Here is a 17,669-nt window from a genome sequence, read left to right as displayed (position 1 = left end):
CATTTTCAGTATTGAAAACTCTCATGGAATGATTCTGTAAATGTTCAAAAAAACTATCAATTTGTCTTTAACACCATTTTCAAACCTTCTAGCCAAATTATCTTTTTCATTGTTACAGCCAAATGGTTTTTTGTTATATTAAAACCAGGCAAAGTTTTATAAGATCAAAAAAATTAAAAAAGAAGAAGTTAAAGTTCATATATTTTAAATTCAAAAAAGAGGACAAAAGCCTATAATTATCTTATATAGACTAAAATAGGCAATAACAAAGCTCCATTAAATATCAATGTTTTCACATTGTCCATGGGTTATAAGTATATATGTCACCGCTTCACACAGAGATATGTTAGCGTCTCTTCATTAAGCCCAAAAAAAAAAAAAAAAAAAAAAAAAAACCGTGTTTTATCCCTGGTTTTTCTCTGAAATTCCTTTTATTTTCTTCATAATCTTTCTCATCAAACGGTTCTTTTTCAATCCAAAAACCCACAAAAACTCACCCCCTTCACCACCAACTTTCCCAATTCTTGGAAATCTCCATGAAATAGGCTTTTTGCCTAGCCGATCACTCCAAAAACTAGCTCAGCAGTATTGTCCACTCATGCTGCTTCACTTTGGCAGCAGACCTGTGCTCATAGTTTCTTCATTGGATGGTGCTAGAGAGATCATAAAAACCCATGATACAACTGACAAGCATCTGTATTCTCTAAGGAACAAAAGGGTTCGGTCATTTCGATCCATTAGAGAAGAAGAAGTTGCCTTGTTCATGAAGATAATTGAACGACATTCTTGTTCATCATCATTGCCATTGAATTTGAGTGAAATGTTTGCTTTGCTTTCTAATGACTTGATTTATAACATAGTACAGATATCGAAACTGGGAAGAAATTCAAGAAGTTATTAACGGAGTTTATGGAGTTATTGGGTGGTTTCCATGTGGGAGATTATATTCCTTGGCTCTCTTGGATTAACCAGGTCAATGGGCTTGATGCTTAGGTGAAGAAAATAGTTGAAGAGTTTGATAAATTTTTGGATGGGATGGTGGATGAGCATTTGAAGGATTTTGATATCAAAAGGGGGAGATATGGAGTTGGAAGCAGAGTTGAATTTGGTGAAGATAAAAGGGATTTTTTTGGATGTCCCGCTTGAAATTCAAAGGGATAAAATGGCTGGCTTTTCCATTAACAGAGAAAATTTGAAAGCTATTATCTTGGTAAGGCTCTCTGTTTCTCTTCCTCTGTAAGTAAACACAACCCTTTTCCTTACACCATGAAACAAATCTCATAGGAAATAATAACCCACCTACATAATTGATCATGACAAAGTATGGATCAAGATCTTTCGATTCCAATTTTCCTGTCTCTATTCATGTCTGACAAATGATATAATGTCACATCATTGAAAAAGCTGTAAATTTTTTTTTCGCTTAGTCTATTCTCTTTGCTTTTGCTACAGTTTTTTAAACGAGATGACACTATATCACTGCTTGAACAGGTAGAGCTACAGTAAAGATAGCTTTTTCGTCTTGCTTGGTAATAATTGCTGAAATTTCAATTAAGTGACGAAAACTTCTTCATGGTATGCATAGAATGTCGATATTCATTTCTTTAAACCAGGATTGCTATCTGAGTTTGTTCTTAATTTCATTGCAGGACATGTTTGCTGATGGAACTGATACTACTTAGTCTTAGAGTGGGCAATGACAGAACTCTTAAGGCATCCACAAGTCCTAAAGAAACTGCAAAATGAGCTGATCGAAGTTGTTAAAGGAAAACAATATATAACAGAAAGTGATTTAGACAAAATGTACTACTTGAAATCAGTAATCAAAGAGACACTTCGTTTATATCCTCCAATACCAATACTCGCTCCTCACAAATCAGCTCAAGATATCAATATAAATGGATATGGCATAGCAGCAGGGACAATGATCATTACCAATGCCTGGACAATTGGAAGAGACCCAAAGTTGTGGGAAAAAAACAGAGGAATTCTTGCATAGATTACAGAGGGGATGATTTGCAATTAATTCCTTTCGGATGTGGAAGGACGGGCTGTCCAGGAATTTTGTTTGCCATGACCAACAACAATCAGATTTTGTTAGCAAATCTTGTGCACATGTTTGATTGGTCTTCTACACAGGAAAGTTTCTCTTGCTGTTGTTGCAACTCCAAGATTTTGATGGATATTATAGCCCATCTAGTTTGAAGAATTGGATGTTGAAATTTAATAAGTTTGGTTTGTTGAAACACATTTTATGTGATAATATGCTATAATATATACTTTCAATAAAAGGACATTTAATTGGAGTTTAATGAACCACTTAATTAATTAATGAACCGGTTAATCAGGCTTAGCATTGATTGAAATTTATGTGAAAATAATTTGGCAACAATTTATATCCTTTTTTTTCTTTTTTTCTTTTTTCCTGCCAAAATGTGCCTCTCTTCTAAAACGTTTCAAAAGGTCTTCCTCTGCAACTCGAAATTCTATTGAAATTTTGAGTACAAATATTTATGTCAACTTTAATTTGTAATAGATGTCTTTATATATAGATGGAAATTCTATGGTGAAGACGGTCTGCATGAGGACCGCAGTATTAGTGACGGTTTTTCATAGTATTAACGATGGTTTTTTAGAAAATCGTCACCAATACTATAAAAAACCGTCACCAATACTGTGGTCCCATGAATACCGTCCGCACCATAGATAGACTGTATATATAGAAATTTTTAGCCTGTAGAAATCCATCCTTGTACACATAACCACTAAGCTTGTGCCACGCGTCCTATCTCACTAAAAAAAAAATTCCAGATCAGCATCCCTTACTCAGGATCATCTGTACTTAAAAATTTCTCATTGGAGAGATCGATATAATATATAGCCGAACAAAGAAATAGAATGTACAAGTAATGGGTACTTACAAAACGAGCAAAAGTTTTCTTTTCCTATATATGTGTTTATATTCAAGTTATTAATTTCTAGAATTTGAAAACAAATTTTCTGGTGTCGCATGGCCTGGATTACCAATTGTTTACCAAATTATTTATAAACGATGTGACAAAATGATTGTCATTATTTTATTGGCTGAAAATTAATACAAATTAAATATGGATAACTCACTTTGCACTATATATATATATATATATATATATATAAACCAAAACAAACTGCTCAAAAAGATAATTACATGTTATTTATCATATCAATTGACTGAATAAAATTGATCAACAATCTTGGTGCCCAAGGCAAAATTGAATTTGAGTTCTTTCCCCTACTACTTATTTTACCTTTACAACAAGTTTTTTCTGGTACTGAATGCTGTTTTAATACAAATTTGTATAGGATTAAAATTCTAATGCTGTCACACATAGATAGTATATATATCCATTACGGAACCTTACTAGAAAATCATATTTGAGCCATTACTCAACCTCAGTAGAAACCTTTGAATCTTAAAGGGTAGAGTATCAAAAAAATGGATCTGCAGCAAACAATGTCAAAATACCTTCTTGAAATCAATCTAATCTCAGCTCAACAACTGAAATTCCAAGAATTGAAAAGATCAGCAACGATTTGCAAACGTACGCTGTTGCATGGTTCGACCCAGATGAGAAGCTGAAGTCGAGGATCGATACAGTAGGGAGAGAGAATACAACATAGAACGACAAGTTCATGTTCATGGTGGATGATGAGCTGCTAAACAAGGTGACTTCTTGTTTAAACATTGAAATTTATTGTGTTACAAAGTTTTAGAAGGTCATGAAAGATAAGTTGATCGGGACGACAAGAATTCTGCTCAACAACTTGTATTATTATAGCAATCGTTATCATGAGGGAAGCATGATCAGAGGCACTTTCAGAGCTTTTCATGTTCGTCTTCTTTCCAGCGAGCCTCAGGGGATTCTCAACATCGGTATTAATGTAATAGATGGGTGGTTTATGAAGAAGAAATCTTACATTCTTCACTACCAAAAGTTAATAAACTTTGTAAGTGGCAATGGTGATGATCATGATCATGGAGATTTTATGAAGAAAGCAACAGGAGTATTAGAAAGCTTATTTGTTCGCTTGGTTTTGGCAAAGATCATCAAGCTAGAGAAGGAGTTCTGTGCGTGGCATTTATGCAACATGAAGATTGCTTGGCCAACAAGAAAAGAAAAAGAAAAAGTGATTCTTCCAAATTAAGTTCATGGATTAGTTGCTTCAATGGTGATGAATCAAGATCATTTGTTGGAGCTCAGTTAAAAAATAAAAAATAAAAAATAAATCTTTGTAATCTGTTGGAGAATGTAGGTGAAAAAGGACAAAACACCGAGTGACTATTAACTTTTTATCTTTCATAGTGGAAAACTTTTCTCTCTCTCCCACAGTGGATGTACAGTGATTCTCTATCACTGGAACCACTTAAATCTTGGTGTTCTTCTTCTTCTTTTTTCTGTTTTTCTGTGTTTTTGTTTTGTGTACAATATTCTAGCTTAGTTGCTGCGGTTTACTCTTGCTTGCTCTGTTTCCTCTGTTTTGCCATTTACTTTTAATTTTCAATCAAAAATGGGTATTTATTAATTTATTTATAGAAAGAATAATGAATATGTTAGATCCTTGTCTTCCACATTATCTTTCTCTTCTTCACAAATTCTACTTCTCTACCCCAAAAACTCACCCCCTTCACCATCATCAACTAGGCTTGTAGTCTCATCATGTAAGATCATGAAAACTGATCATTATATCAACTTCTTGAACAGACCCAAAATAAATATAGCTCGTGATGGTAAAAAGGCACTGGCCTTAAGTATCCAAAGAAAAGTTCCTCTTCTTTGCAAATCCAAGGTTTTAGATTGTTTTGAATTTTAATTTTTTTCTTTGGCCTAGAAAGTTTGGGTGTGGAAGTGTCCTAGGTCTTTGTCAAAATTCCAAATTAAATAATAAAAAAATAAAAAAAGTGTAATTTTTCCACCTTTAATGTATATCTAATTTTTCCCCACTAAGATGAAATTGAAACTGGAAAGAAGTTCAAGGAGTTGATAAGCGAGTTTATGAAGCTGTTGGGTGGTTTATATGTGGATTTGGGAGATTATATTCCTTGGCTCGCTTAGGTTAACCGCTTCAATGGTCTAGATGAAAAAGTGAACAAAGTTGCTCAAGAGTTTGATCAATTTCTAGATGGAGTTGTTGAAGAGCATTTGAATGGTTTGGATGAAAAAAAAAAACGTTGGATTTGGTGGAGATAGAAGTGACTTTGTTGATGTTCCGCTTCAACTTCAAAGGGATGGTAAGTAAAATGGCCGACTTGCCGATTGACAGAGAAAGTATCAAAGGTATCATCTTGGTAAGTCTGTCTGTTTCTCTCTAATTAGCAAAGACAAAACCCATATGGAACAAAATTGACAATCCAACTGACCCAATTTGTTTTTGGTCAAATTATCTCTACATATGACAAAGTAGTGATAAATTGAGCGGAGACCCCAAAACTTAATGCAATTGGAATTAGAAAATATATGTTGCGTTAAAAATAATAATAATAATAGTAACCAAATTAATTAAAATTCTCTGTTTTTGAAGTTTTTGCTTAATTCTATTGTAGGATATGATTGTGGGTGGAACTGCTTGATAAATATCAATGCCGACTTAGCTCCCTAGAAGAATCTAGAGTTATCTTGTTTTCTCTTTAAAAATGGAGAACAACTAGTGCCTTGGAAGTGGTGAGAAAAATATCTATAATTAAATATTTCTAGAAGTATCCACAACCGACTTTCTCTTCTATAAATAGGTGATGATGTATGAGTTAAGTGTCATGTCCAATAGCAATAGAAAAAAGAGAGAGTGCTGTACGTGTGAGTGTGAGTGTGTGTCCTTTGAGTGAGAAGAGTGTGAAAAGGTGTTTTGTGTCCTAGTGTAAGTCAAAAATCAAGTGAGTGTGAGTGTGTTAGTGTGTGTTGCTCATTTGTGTGAGTGAGTGTGTTGCTCTCTTTATACGTGAGAGTGTACCAATTGTTTTATATTAATAAAAATCAATTTTCTTGGTTTCTCCTTTAGTCCTCTGTCTCCAACATTTTTGGTATCAGAGCCAGGTTGGTCCAAGTTCGACTTTGTGGGAGCTTCTTGTTCGTGGTCACGCAGTCAAGACTAAGTTTACGTAGTGCTGCAGGAATTTTCAGCAACCATAATGGGAGACCTTCAAGTTGGTGGAGGTATTAAGAAGCTCAACAGTCAGAATTACGGCACGTGGTCAACGTGCATGAAGTCATATTTGAAGGGCCAAGATCTCTGGGAGATCATAGCTGGCAGTGAAGTCGAGCAACCACAGGATGCTGAGGCTTTGAAGAAGTGGAATATCAAAGCTGGTAAGGCAATGTTTGCCCTTAAATCTACAGTTGAAGAAGAGATGTTGGAGTACATACGGGATACTGAAGTGCCAAAAGAGGCCTGGGACACGTTTGCAAGACTCTTCTCAAGGAAGAATGACACAAGGTTGCAGCTTCTCGAGAGTGAATTATTGTCAACAACACAACACGACATGACAATCCAGAAATATTTCAACAAGGTAAAAACTCTTAGTCGCGAAATTACTGAGTTAGATCCTAGTTCTCCTATTACAGAATCTAGAATGAGGAGAATAATTTTACATGGGTTGAGACCCGAATTTAAAGGATTTATTGCAGCCATTCAAGGTTGGCCAGTCCAACCTTCATTGATTGAATTAGAAAATTTACTTATTGATCAAGAAAATATGATCAAACAAATGGCTGGGGTCTCACTAAAGAGCGATGAAGAAGCGCTCTTTAGCGGCAGAAGAAAAGGCCGACCCAAACAACAAAAATTTAATAAGGTAAATCAACATGGAGAAGATTTTAGAGGAGAACAAAGGAATAATAAAAATAGACAACAATTTTTAGAAAATAAAAGAAATAATGGACGATTTTTTGAAAATAAAAGAGATGATGGAAGATGCTTCAACTGTGGAAGAAAAGGACATTATATTAAAAACTGTAGACTAAGGAAGAAATTTACAGAAAGTAATATAGTTATCCCAGAGCCTCAAGATAATATAAGTGAAGATGAATGGGATGTTGAAGCATCTTTGGCTACTGTTGAGCTCATGGATGGCTCAAGTTCAATGCAAGAAAGGGAAACGGCACTCGCAGTGGTTATCCCTAGACGCATTGATTATAAAAATGATTGGATTATAGACTCTGGAAGTTCAAATCATATGACGGGAGATAAAGAGAAGCTGCAAAGCATGACAGAGTATAAAGGAGGGCGTATGGTGGTGACGGCAAATGACTCAAGATTGCCGATAGCTCACGTTGGTAAGGCAGCAATCATGCCTCGTTTTAGTTGCCATCAAGTTCAACTGCAAGATGTCTATCATGTGCCAGGAATGAAGAAGAATTTGCTGTCAGTAGCTCAACTAACATCTTCAGGAAATTATGTATTGTTTGGACCTGAGGATGTTTAGGTGTATCGAGACCTTAAAATCTCTGGTACACCAACAATGAAGGGGCGGCGATTGGAATCTATCTATGTGATGTCAGCAGAGTCTGCCTACGTAAACAAGACAAGAAGGAACGAGACATCAGACCTTTGGCACGCACGGTTAGGACATGTCAGCTACAAAAAATTGAAGGTGATGATGCAAAAGTCAATGCTCAAGGGTCTTCCCCAACTCGATGTCGGTGTCGACACAATCTGTGCAGGGTGTCAATACGGCAAAGCACATCAACTACCATTTGAAGATTCAAAGTTCCAAGCAAAAGAGCTTCTGCAACTCATTCACTCTGATGTCTTCGGGCGTATCAAGCAGTCATCAGTTGGAGGCATGCATTATATGGTGACATTCATTGACGATTTTTCAAGGTACGTCTGGGTTTTCTTTATGAAAGAAAAATCTGAGACCTTTTCAAAATTTAAGCAATTTAAGGAAAAGGTAGAAAGAGAATTAGGCAAAAGGATACAATGCCTACGCACAGATAATGGGGGAGAATATGCCTCAAGAGAATTTATACAATATTTAAGAGAATACAAAATAAGACATCAATTGACGTGTCCAAATACTCCGCAACAAAATGGTATTGCGGAAAGAAAGAACCGACATCTTGCAGAAACATGTCGGAGCATGCTACATGCAAAAAATGTTCCAGGAAGATTTTGGGCTGAGTGCATGAATACAGCAGCTCATGTGATTAATAGGCTCCCTCAAGCAAAGTTAGGATTCCTCTCACCCTTTGAAAAACTGTGGAACATAAAACCCACAGTAAGCCACTTTCGAATCTTTGGCTGTGTTTGCTATGTATTTGTGCCTTCTCACTTACGCATGAAGTTTGATAAGAAGGCAATAAGATGCATTTTTGTCGGATATGATAGCCAAAGAAAAGGGTGGAGATGTTGTGACCCTAATACTGGACGATGTTATACTTCACGAAATGTGGTGTTCGATGAAGCATCTTCTTGGTGGGCACCTCAAAATATAGAGTTGCCAAATTCAAAGGAGATTGAGGTCAAGCTGCAACAAAATATGGGGGAGCAAGAATTTGAAGCATGCCAGCCAACAAATGAAGGAGAAGATGAGCCGAATGTAGTAGACGAGCCTACGATATCATCTCAAAGTCCCTGGCGGTCTGGTGTACATCAAGGAATACCAGAGAACATCGGGTCGAATCTTCAACAAAATGACGAAGAGACAACTCCACAACCAAGAAGATCGAGCAGACAACAAAGACCAAATCCCAGGTACGCTAATGTAGTAATAACAGAAATGGAGGATATAAAAGAACCTACATCGTATGAAGAAGCATCTAAATATCATGAATGGAGAAAGGCTATGGAAGAAGAAATTTCTGCATTAAATCAAAATCAAACTTGGGATTTGGTGCCTAAACCTAAAACTGTAAAACCCATATCCTGTAAATGGGTTTACAAGATAAAAACTCATCATGATGGATCAATTGAAAGATATAAAGCTCGTTTAGTCGCACGAGGATTCTCACAGCAATATGGACTAGACTATGATGAGACGTTTAGTCCAGTAGCAAAGATCACTACCGTACGTGTTCTACTAGCACTTGCAGCAAGTAAAGACTGGAAGCTGTGGCAGATGGACGTGAAGAATGCCTTCTTGAATGGAGATCTAGACAGAGAAATTTATATGATACAGCCAAAGGGTTTTGAAAGCAAAACTAATCCAGAGTACGTGTGCAAGCTAAGGAAGGCACTTTATGGTCTAAAACAAGCTCCGTGGGCATGGTACGGTAAGATTGCAGAGTTCCTTCTTCAAAGTGGATATATAGTATCTTCTGCAGATTCTAGTTTATTTGTGAAGACTGAAGGAACAAAACTAGCAGTAGTGCTAGTATATGTGGATGATTTAATTATCACAGGAGATCATGAAGATGAAATCTCTCAAACAAAGAGAAATTTATCAGTTCGCTTCCAGATGAAGGAACTTGGGGAGCTCAAGCACTTCCTTGGACTCGAAGTTGACCGAATAGAGAAAGGTTTATTTCTTGGTCAACAAAAGTATGCAAAGAATCTATTACAAAAATTTGGAATGTTGGACTGCAAGCTAATATCAACTCCAATGGAGGTGAATGCTAAGCTATCTGCATATGAAGGAAAAGACTTGGAGGATGCTACTATGTACCAACAATTGGTAGGAAGTCTTATCTATTTAACACTGACGCGGCCAGATATTTCATTTGCAGTTGGAGTTGTAAGTCGGTATATGCAAAGTCCAAAGAAACCTCACTTGGAAGCAGTCCGATGAATATTAAGGTACGTTAAAGGCACTATAAACTTGGGGCTTCTATATAAAAGAGGAGAGGAATGCAAGTTGGTTGGTTACTGTGATGCCGACTATGCTGGAGATCATGATACACGACGATCGACTACTGGATATATATTCAGCCTTGGTTCAGGAGCAGTATCTTGGTGCAGTAAAAGACAACCAACTGTGTCTCTGTCAACTACAGAAGCAGAATATAAAGCAGCTGCTATGGCAGGCCAAGAAGGTATGTGGTTAAGACAACTACTTAAAGATTTACATCAACAAGTTGACTATGCAGTTTCTCTCCATTGTGATAACCAATCAGCAATACAATTGGCGGAGAATCCAGTATTTCATGCAAGGACAAAACATGTGGAGATACATTATCATTTTATCAGAGAAAAAGTACTGCTAGAAGAAATTAAAATGCAACACGTTAAAACAGAAGATCAAGCGGCAGACTTATTCACTAAAGCACTCAATATTACCAAGCTTACAAAGTTAAGAGAAATGCTCAACATGGTGAATAGAGAATCAATCAAGAGAGTCGACATTGAGGGGGAGTATTGATAAATATCAATGCCGACTTAGCTCCCTAGAAGAATCTAGAGTTATCTTGTTTTCTCTTTAAAAATGGAGAACAACTAGTGCCTTGGAAGTGGTGAGAAAAATATCTATAATTAAATATTTCTAGAAGTATCCACAACCGACTTTCTCTTCTATAAATAGGTGATGATGTATGAGTTAAGTGTCATGTCCAATAGCAATAGAAAAAAGAGAGAGTGCTGTACGTGTGAGTGTGAGTGTGTGTCCTTTGAGTGAGAAGAGTGTGAAAAGGTGTTTTGTGTCCTAGTGTAAGTCAAAAATCAAGTGAGTGTGAGTGTGTTAGTGTGTGTTGCTCATTTGTGTGAGTGAGTGTGTTGCTCTCTTTATACGTGAGAGTGTACCAATTGTTTTATATTAATAAAAATCAATTTTCTTGGTTTCTCCTTTAGTCCTCTGTCTCCAACACTGCTAGTACTTACTCAGTCTTAGAATGGGCAATGACAGAACTCTTAAAAGGCATCCACAAGTCCTGAAGAAACTGAGAAACGAGGTGGCAGAGATTGCAAATGGAAAACCAGATATAACAGAAAGTGATTTGGACAAAATGCACTACTTGAAAGCAGTAATCAAAGAGACTCTTCGTTTATATCCTCCAATACCATTACTCGTTCCAATGCTTGGACAATTGGAAGAGATCCTAACTTGTGGGACAAACCAGAGGAGTTTCAACCAGAGAGGTTTTTGGATTCTTCCATAGATTTCTTAGGCCAAGATTTCCAAGTAATCCCATTTGGAGTTGGAAGGAGGAGTTGCCCATGAATGTTGTTTGCCATTACAAACATTCAGCTTTTGCTAGCAAATCTTGTGCACAAGTTTGATTGGTCATTGCCTGATGGAGAAAATGCTCAGGATTTGGACATGACTGAATGCATTGGTCTTACTATCCACAGAAAAGTTCCTCTTCTTGTTGTTGCAACTCCAAGATTTTGATGGATATTATAGCCCATCTAGTTGGTTTGAAGAAAATGGATTTTGAACTTAGAATAATTAAATTAGAATAATATAAATCTTTGTTGAACCGGTTAATCTATGGTTGCTTCTTTTTTGTATGTGAAGAAGAAGTTGTTAAATCACGGTATTGTTGTAAATTTATGTGAAAAATTTGGCAAACCCAATTTGTATCCATTTTTTTTTTTCTGCCAAATGTGACTCCTTCCTCTAGAACTTGGAATTCTATTGATGTCAATATTATTTTGTACTAGATGTCTTTGTGTGGAAAAAATTTTACATTGTTTAAATACATTCTGGTACAAAAAAACTAGTTGGATTGTGCCATCAATGCCATGAGTGGCACCAAATCATGGTGTTATCCTTTTAACTTTTTCTGTTTTGTCTGTGTGTGTGATTGTTTTGTATACAATATTCTTACTTGGTTGCTGCGGTTTACTGGTAGAGAACCATTTAACAAATGAGCTTGCTCTGTTTCCTCTGTTTTGCAATTTTTTTTTTAATATACTTATTTATTATTGTTATTGTTATTATTATTACTATTACTTTTACTTTTGCATTTTTACTCAACGATAGATGGGTTTATTAATTCGTTAATTTTTTTTGTTTTTATAGAAACTGAATAATATATATGTTGGATCCTTGGTTCTTCAAATACTACTTGACTCCAAAAACTCATCACCTTCACCATCACCAATTACTCTCATCATCCGACGGTTCCTGTAAAAGCATGAAAATTGATCATGATATTAACTTCTTGAACAGACCCAAAATAAATGTAATTCATAGACTAGCATGTATGGTTGACCAGGAATCTTGTTTGACATTACAACCCATTCAGTTTTTGGAGCTCATTTCTAGTGCTACCAGGAGCACAATAGAATTTGTTTTTCCTTTTTATTTTTTTATTTTTTTATTTTTTTGGTTAGCAAATCTTGTCCACAAGTTTGATTGGCCAGTATTCACCAAAAAAATAATAAAAAGTTTGACCGAGCACTTCCTGATGGTGACGTGGCGTTTGGCCTTTACTATCCAATGAAAGATTCATCTTTTTTTTTTTTTTTTTTTTTTTTTTTTTTTTTTTTTTTTTGCTTAAAGAAAGATTCCTTCTTCTTGTGTTGCAAATCAAAGGTTCCAGTTATTTTTACTTATAATTTTTTATTTTTTCATTTTTTATATTTTGGGTCTTTGGACCAGAAAGGTTCAGCGTGAAAGTGTCTTAGGCTGTTTGTCAAAATTCAAAATTAAATTATTAAAAAAGAATAATGTAAGTTTTCCAGTACAACTTGAAAATTTTAATATAATTAAGCCAGCAACACTAATCTTTATACGTTTGCAGTGTAAGTAGATATAAAAAAATATATGTAAATATATATGGATAAATTAAAAAAAATATAAACAAAATACAGGAAAATAAACAAACTAAATTAAAACCTATATGCTTTGGAATTGCAATGAATTTTTGATGAAATTATCTGAGATCTGTATAATATCATAAATTTTTTAAAACGATTTCCATCTTATCAATATAGATATTTTTTAACGATCATCTTCTAAAATATAACATATGTAAAAATCTCAGACAGAATCTTCAAGATATATGTACCTTCACTTTACGTACATTGTGGAACTCTAATGTTTTCCTCTATTTTCAAAATATGCTCTTACTGCTCTTTTCACGTTTTTCCTCAAAAAACTATTTCTCTCTATGCACATTTAACTGATAAGAAGTGTGTCCATGAAACTCTCAACACCTAGATTCTTATTTTATTCAAAATAGCATAATTTTCTCAAAGCCAAACAGTAAGGGAAAAAATCTCAGGCCCACCAATTAATTTTCATTAAACCTATATAGGACCATCAAAGAAAATCATTCACATTTATTGGCCTATTAAGGAAAACTGTTACATGCATATTATTACAAAATGCAACCACTCTTTATAAAAATATTTCTAATCTACCTTTTCCTGTTTCTTTGAGAGCACGAAAGAAAAACTTATAGAAAAAATTTTTTTTTTGGGGACATCAAAAAAGGTTATTGTTTGATTTGCAAATGTTTCTATAACTTTAATTGTCTCTGTATTTTTCTCTCTAATAAATAATGTCCATATAAAATAGGAAATCACATAAAACTTATAAGACCTTGTATACAGCAAAACAAACTTGTCTATTTTTTATTTGGGCTTAATGAACATATGATTGCCGACAACCTCATATGTAAATATGTTTCTATATATATATATATATTCGAAGAAATGATAAATATCGACAACCTCAGGATTTATCTTCATGTTTTGTGTTAATCGTATAAACAATTGTCTTTTTCACCATCATCATCACCTCTTTTTAGAAATCATGGCATTGCTATATGAAGTTCTACTTTCTAATAATAATAATAAGGAATTATATGCTTTTGTCCCTATCCTATTTGAATAACGGCTTTTTTTTTTTTTTTTTTCTCCCTTCTCTCTCTCTCTCTCTCGTGTCGGCACTCCTTCTCAGACTACCAATATTTCTTGTAATGTTAGTGTCGCTCATTCAATAGTCATCAAAGAAAAACATGTGGTATCTTTGGTTTTTCATTCTTTACAATTCCCTGGCCTAAATTTAAAGTTCCTTTGTTTCGTTATTATTATTTTTTTAATGGTTGCAACACTAAGATGCTTATTTTTTATTGTCTACATTCCAAAATGATTAAATTAATATAAATAGTAGGATAAACTAATTTCATTATAGCCTTATATATATATATATATTTATTTCCCCTTTCAAAAATGCATCTTTACATCTAAGTTTTAACAAGGACAAAACCGAAAAAATGAAAAAAGTAAATAAATAAAATTTAATGAAATTTTCTAAAGTAGAGATCAGGCTGTTTATGCAAATAATATATATATATATATATATATTTTTTAAAAAAGGGGGTAATTAAGAATTTGATTGCCCACCAAAATAGTATAATCTTTACACCTTTCAATTTTCATGTATATCTATAACTTAAAAAAGGTTTCAGTGCTAGCTACTATTACGTTACATTATTGCATCACAATTGAAAATTACTGCAGATGCAGTCACTCTTTTCTGGATATTTCTGATTCCCAATCAATCTCATGTCTATCGTCACAATGACAAGAAAGCTTTCGAAAGCATGATCTAATACTTCTCTGTTAATAGTCAAAACACTCCCGCCAAAAGAATAGTGTTTCAATAATTTGCAAAATGTTTCTGAGCCTCTCTCTATACAACAAACTAAGCATTTGCTTAATTCTGGCCACAGTTTATATTTCTAATAATAAAAATATGAGTAAATTAATTATTTAATGAGTGTTGCTATTTTTTCAAGAGCTCATCAAACTTCTTATATGGTTGTATTTGTAAGCTTAATCCAATATATATATATATATATATTTTGAAAGACCCAATATATTAGATCACTAAAAATTCATCTCCAAATTTTAGATTCGATCATATATGGGTGAAATTCTCCACCCTTCAAATTAGAATACATTGTAATCTTTGAAAAATAATAATAAAAAAAAAACCTTCTTATATTGTCCGATTGAAAGTTTTCCTCTCAGGATTTTCTGTCCCAGATCTTATTCTATTGTTTGTCTCCCAATAAATGGTCGCCACATGGATTATTGTATACTGTTCCACATAGATTTCTTGATCGAAAAACATGGTATACAAAAAATCATCTTTCTGACATTTCTTATTTGAGGCGGTTCGAGGGATTAAATATTTTATACTTGCAACGCATATAAACTTTAAAAAAATATATTCTAAATAAAATTTTGTCCAGAGAAGTATGAATGAACAACTTTTTCTTCACATTGAATAAGAAAAACCATACATTTTATTTTTGCTAAAAAATTAAAAAAAAAAACATAAATTAAATGGTTCACCAATGATTTATATTATTTTAATTTAATTATTCTAAGTTCGACATCCATTTTCTTCAAACTATCTACATGGGCTATAAATATCCATTAAAATCTTGGAGTTGCAACAAGAAGAAGAGGAACTTTTCTGTGGATAGTAAGGACCAGTGCACTCAGTCATCTCCAAATCTTGAGCATTTTCTCTATCAGGAAGTGATCAATCAAACTTGCGAATATTTACTAACAAAAGCTGAATGGTTGTAAGGGGCGGAGCATGGAATTTCCATGAGGGGGCCATGTTATAACCCACAAAAAGGAGGAATGTTTAATACACAACATAAAATATTCTTTAAAAAAAAAAAAAAATGGTATTTTTAGGATATCATACTAATTTTACTTTTGGATGGATTACTAAAATAAAAATAACAATAATGTTGAGATTTTTTTTTTTTTTTAATGTCATGTCATAGAATGTATTTATTTTAACTATATGTAAGACACCCACAAGTTTCAAATATTAAAATACAAACAGTACAATAAAAAAAATGCATAGTTATAATCAAAACAAAATTAAACTCCACTAATAAAAAAACCATTAATTAATAAGTAATTAGAAAATTCAAAACTTCAAATGAAATGCCAAAATTTATAGTAAATACTAAATAAAATAAATATTAAGTATTAAAATTAAAAACAAGAATACTCACTTTTTTTTTAGATAAAAAAATACTTATTAGTTAATGCATAATTATATTACTATTTTAATTAAACTAACTAAGTTTATCATTTAGAAATACTTAAAAAAAATAATATAGATAGAAAAGATAAACATTTTAGCTGGGGGGCAATTTTTTAATTATAGAGTTATTTTCATAATTTCTTGTAAAAAAAACACTACATATATGTTAAAGGCCATCCCCTCCCCCCCCCCCCCCCCCCCCCCACCTACTTTAAAACGTGGCTTCGCCGATGGCAAACAAGATTCCTGGACAACCCCTATTCCCAACTCCAAATGGGTATTGCTTGGAAATCGTGGCCTATGAAAGCTATTAAAGAGTCCACAAACCTCTCTGGTTGAAACTCCTCTTGGTTTTGTCCCACAAGTTTGGGTCTATTCCAATTGTTCAAGCATTGGTTATAACCATTGTCCCTGCAGCTATGTCAGAGCCACGAGCTGATTCGCGAGGATCTAGCAATGGTATGGGAGGATATAAACGAAGAGCCATTTTGATTACTGCTTTCAAGTATTGCATGTTCTAAACAGATAATGAAAACCCATGATCTAAGCTTCTCAGCCTTCGTCAAGCTTGAAAGCAGTAATCCAAGAGACTCTTCCTTTATATCCTCCAATACCATTGCTCGCTCCTCGTGAATCCGCTCAAGATGTTAAGTGGCCACGATATAGCAGCAGGGACAGTGGTTATGACCAGTGCATGGACAATTGGAAGAGACCCAAACTTGTGGGACAAACAAGAGGAGTTTCAACCAGAGAAGTTTCTGGATTCCTCAATAGGGTTCATAGACAAAGATTTCCAGGTAATCCCATTTGGAGTTTGAAGGAGGGGTTTGTCCAGGAATCTTGTTTGCCATTACAACCATTCAGCTTTTGTTAGCAAATCTTGTGCACAAGTTTGATTGGTCACTGGCTGATGGAGAAAATGCTCAGGATTTGGACATGACTGAGTGCACTGGTCTTACTATCCACAGAAAGGTTCCTCTTCTTGTTGTTGCAACTCCAAGATTTTGGTGGATATTATTGCCTATCTAGTATGAAGAAAATTGGATGTTGAACTTGGAATAAATATCTTAAAATAATATAAATCTTTGGTGAACCAGTTTGTTTATGGTTTTTTTTAATTAATGTGAAGAAGTTGTTCGATCACGGTATTGTTGTAAATTTATGGGAATTTTTTTTTTTTTTCTCTGTCAAAATGTGACTTTTTTCTTGAATGTTTCTAAAGGTCTTCCTCTGAACTTGAAATTCTATTGATGTCAATGTTAATTTGTACCAGATGTCTTTGTGTAGAGAAAAAATTTACCTTGTTTTAAAACATCCTGGCACAAAAAACTAGTGGATTGTGCCATGTGTGGCACCAAATCATGATGTTATCGCTTTAGCTTTTTTCAGTTTTTTGTGTGTGTGTGATTGTTTCGTGTACAATTTTCTTACTTGGCTGCTGCGGTTTGCTGGTTGAGAACCATTTAACAAATTGGCTTGCTTTCTTTTCTCTGTTTTGCATTTTTTTTTTTTTAAATGTACTTTTTCTTTTCTTTTCATTTTTACTCAGAGATAGATTGGTTTATTAATTTGTTAAATTATTTGTAGAAACTGAATAACATGTATGTGGGATCCTTGGTTTGTCTCTTCCATTATCTCTTTCTTCTTCAAATGCATACTTCTTGACTCCAAAAAATTAACTCCCTTCAACATCACCAATTAGTCTCATCATCAGATGGTTCCGGTAAGATCAAGA

The 17,669-nt window shown here is 34.1% G+C and overlaps 1 pseudogene; it reads left to right on the top strand.

The window, feature by feature from the left end:
• Window positions 1–395: 395 nt before the first annotated feature.
• LOC107418326 (cytochrome P450 736A117-like) lies at window positions 396–11,296 on the top strand (annotated as a pseudogene).
• Window positions 11,297–17,669: the final 6,373 nt, after the last annotated feature.

This window comes from Ziziphus jujuba, chromosome 2 (assembly GCF_031755915.1).
Source record: "Ziziphus jujuba cultivar Dongzao chromosome 2, ASM3175591v1".
NCBI classification, from domain to species: domain Eukaryota; kingdom Viridiplantae; phylum Streptophyta; class Magnoliopsida; order Rosales; family Rhamnaceae; genus Ziziphus; species Ziziphus jujuba.
Note: the sequence above shows the minus strand (reverse complement) of the source record. Positions and strands in the feature narration are given on the sequence as shown.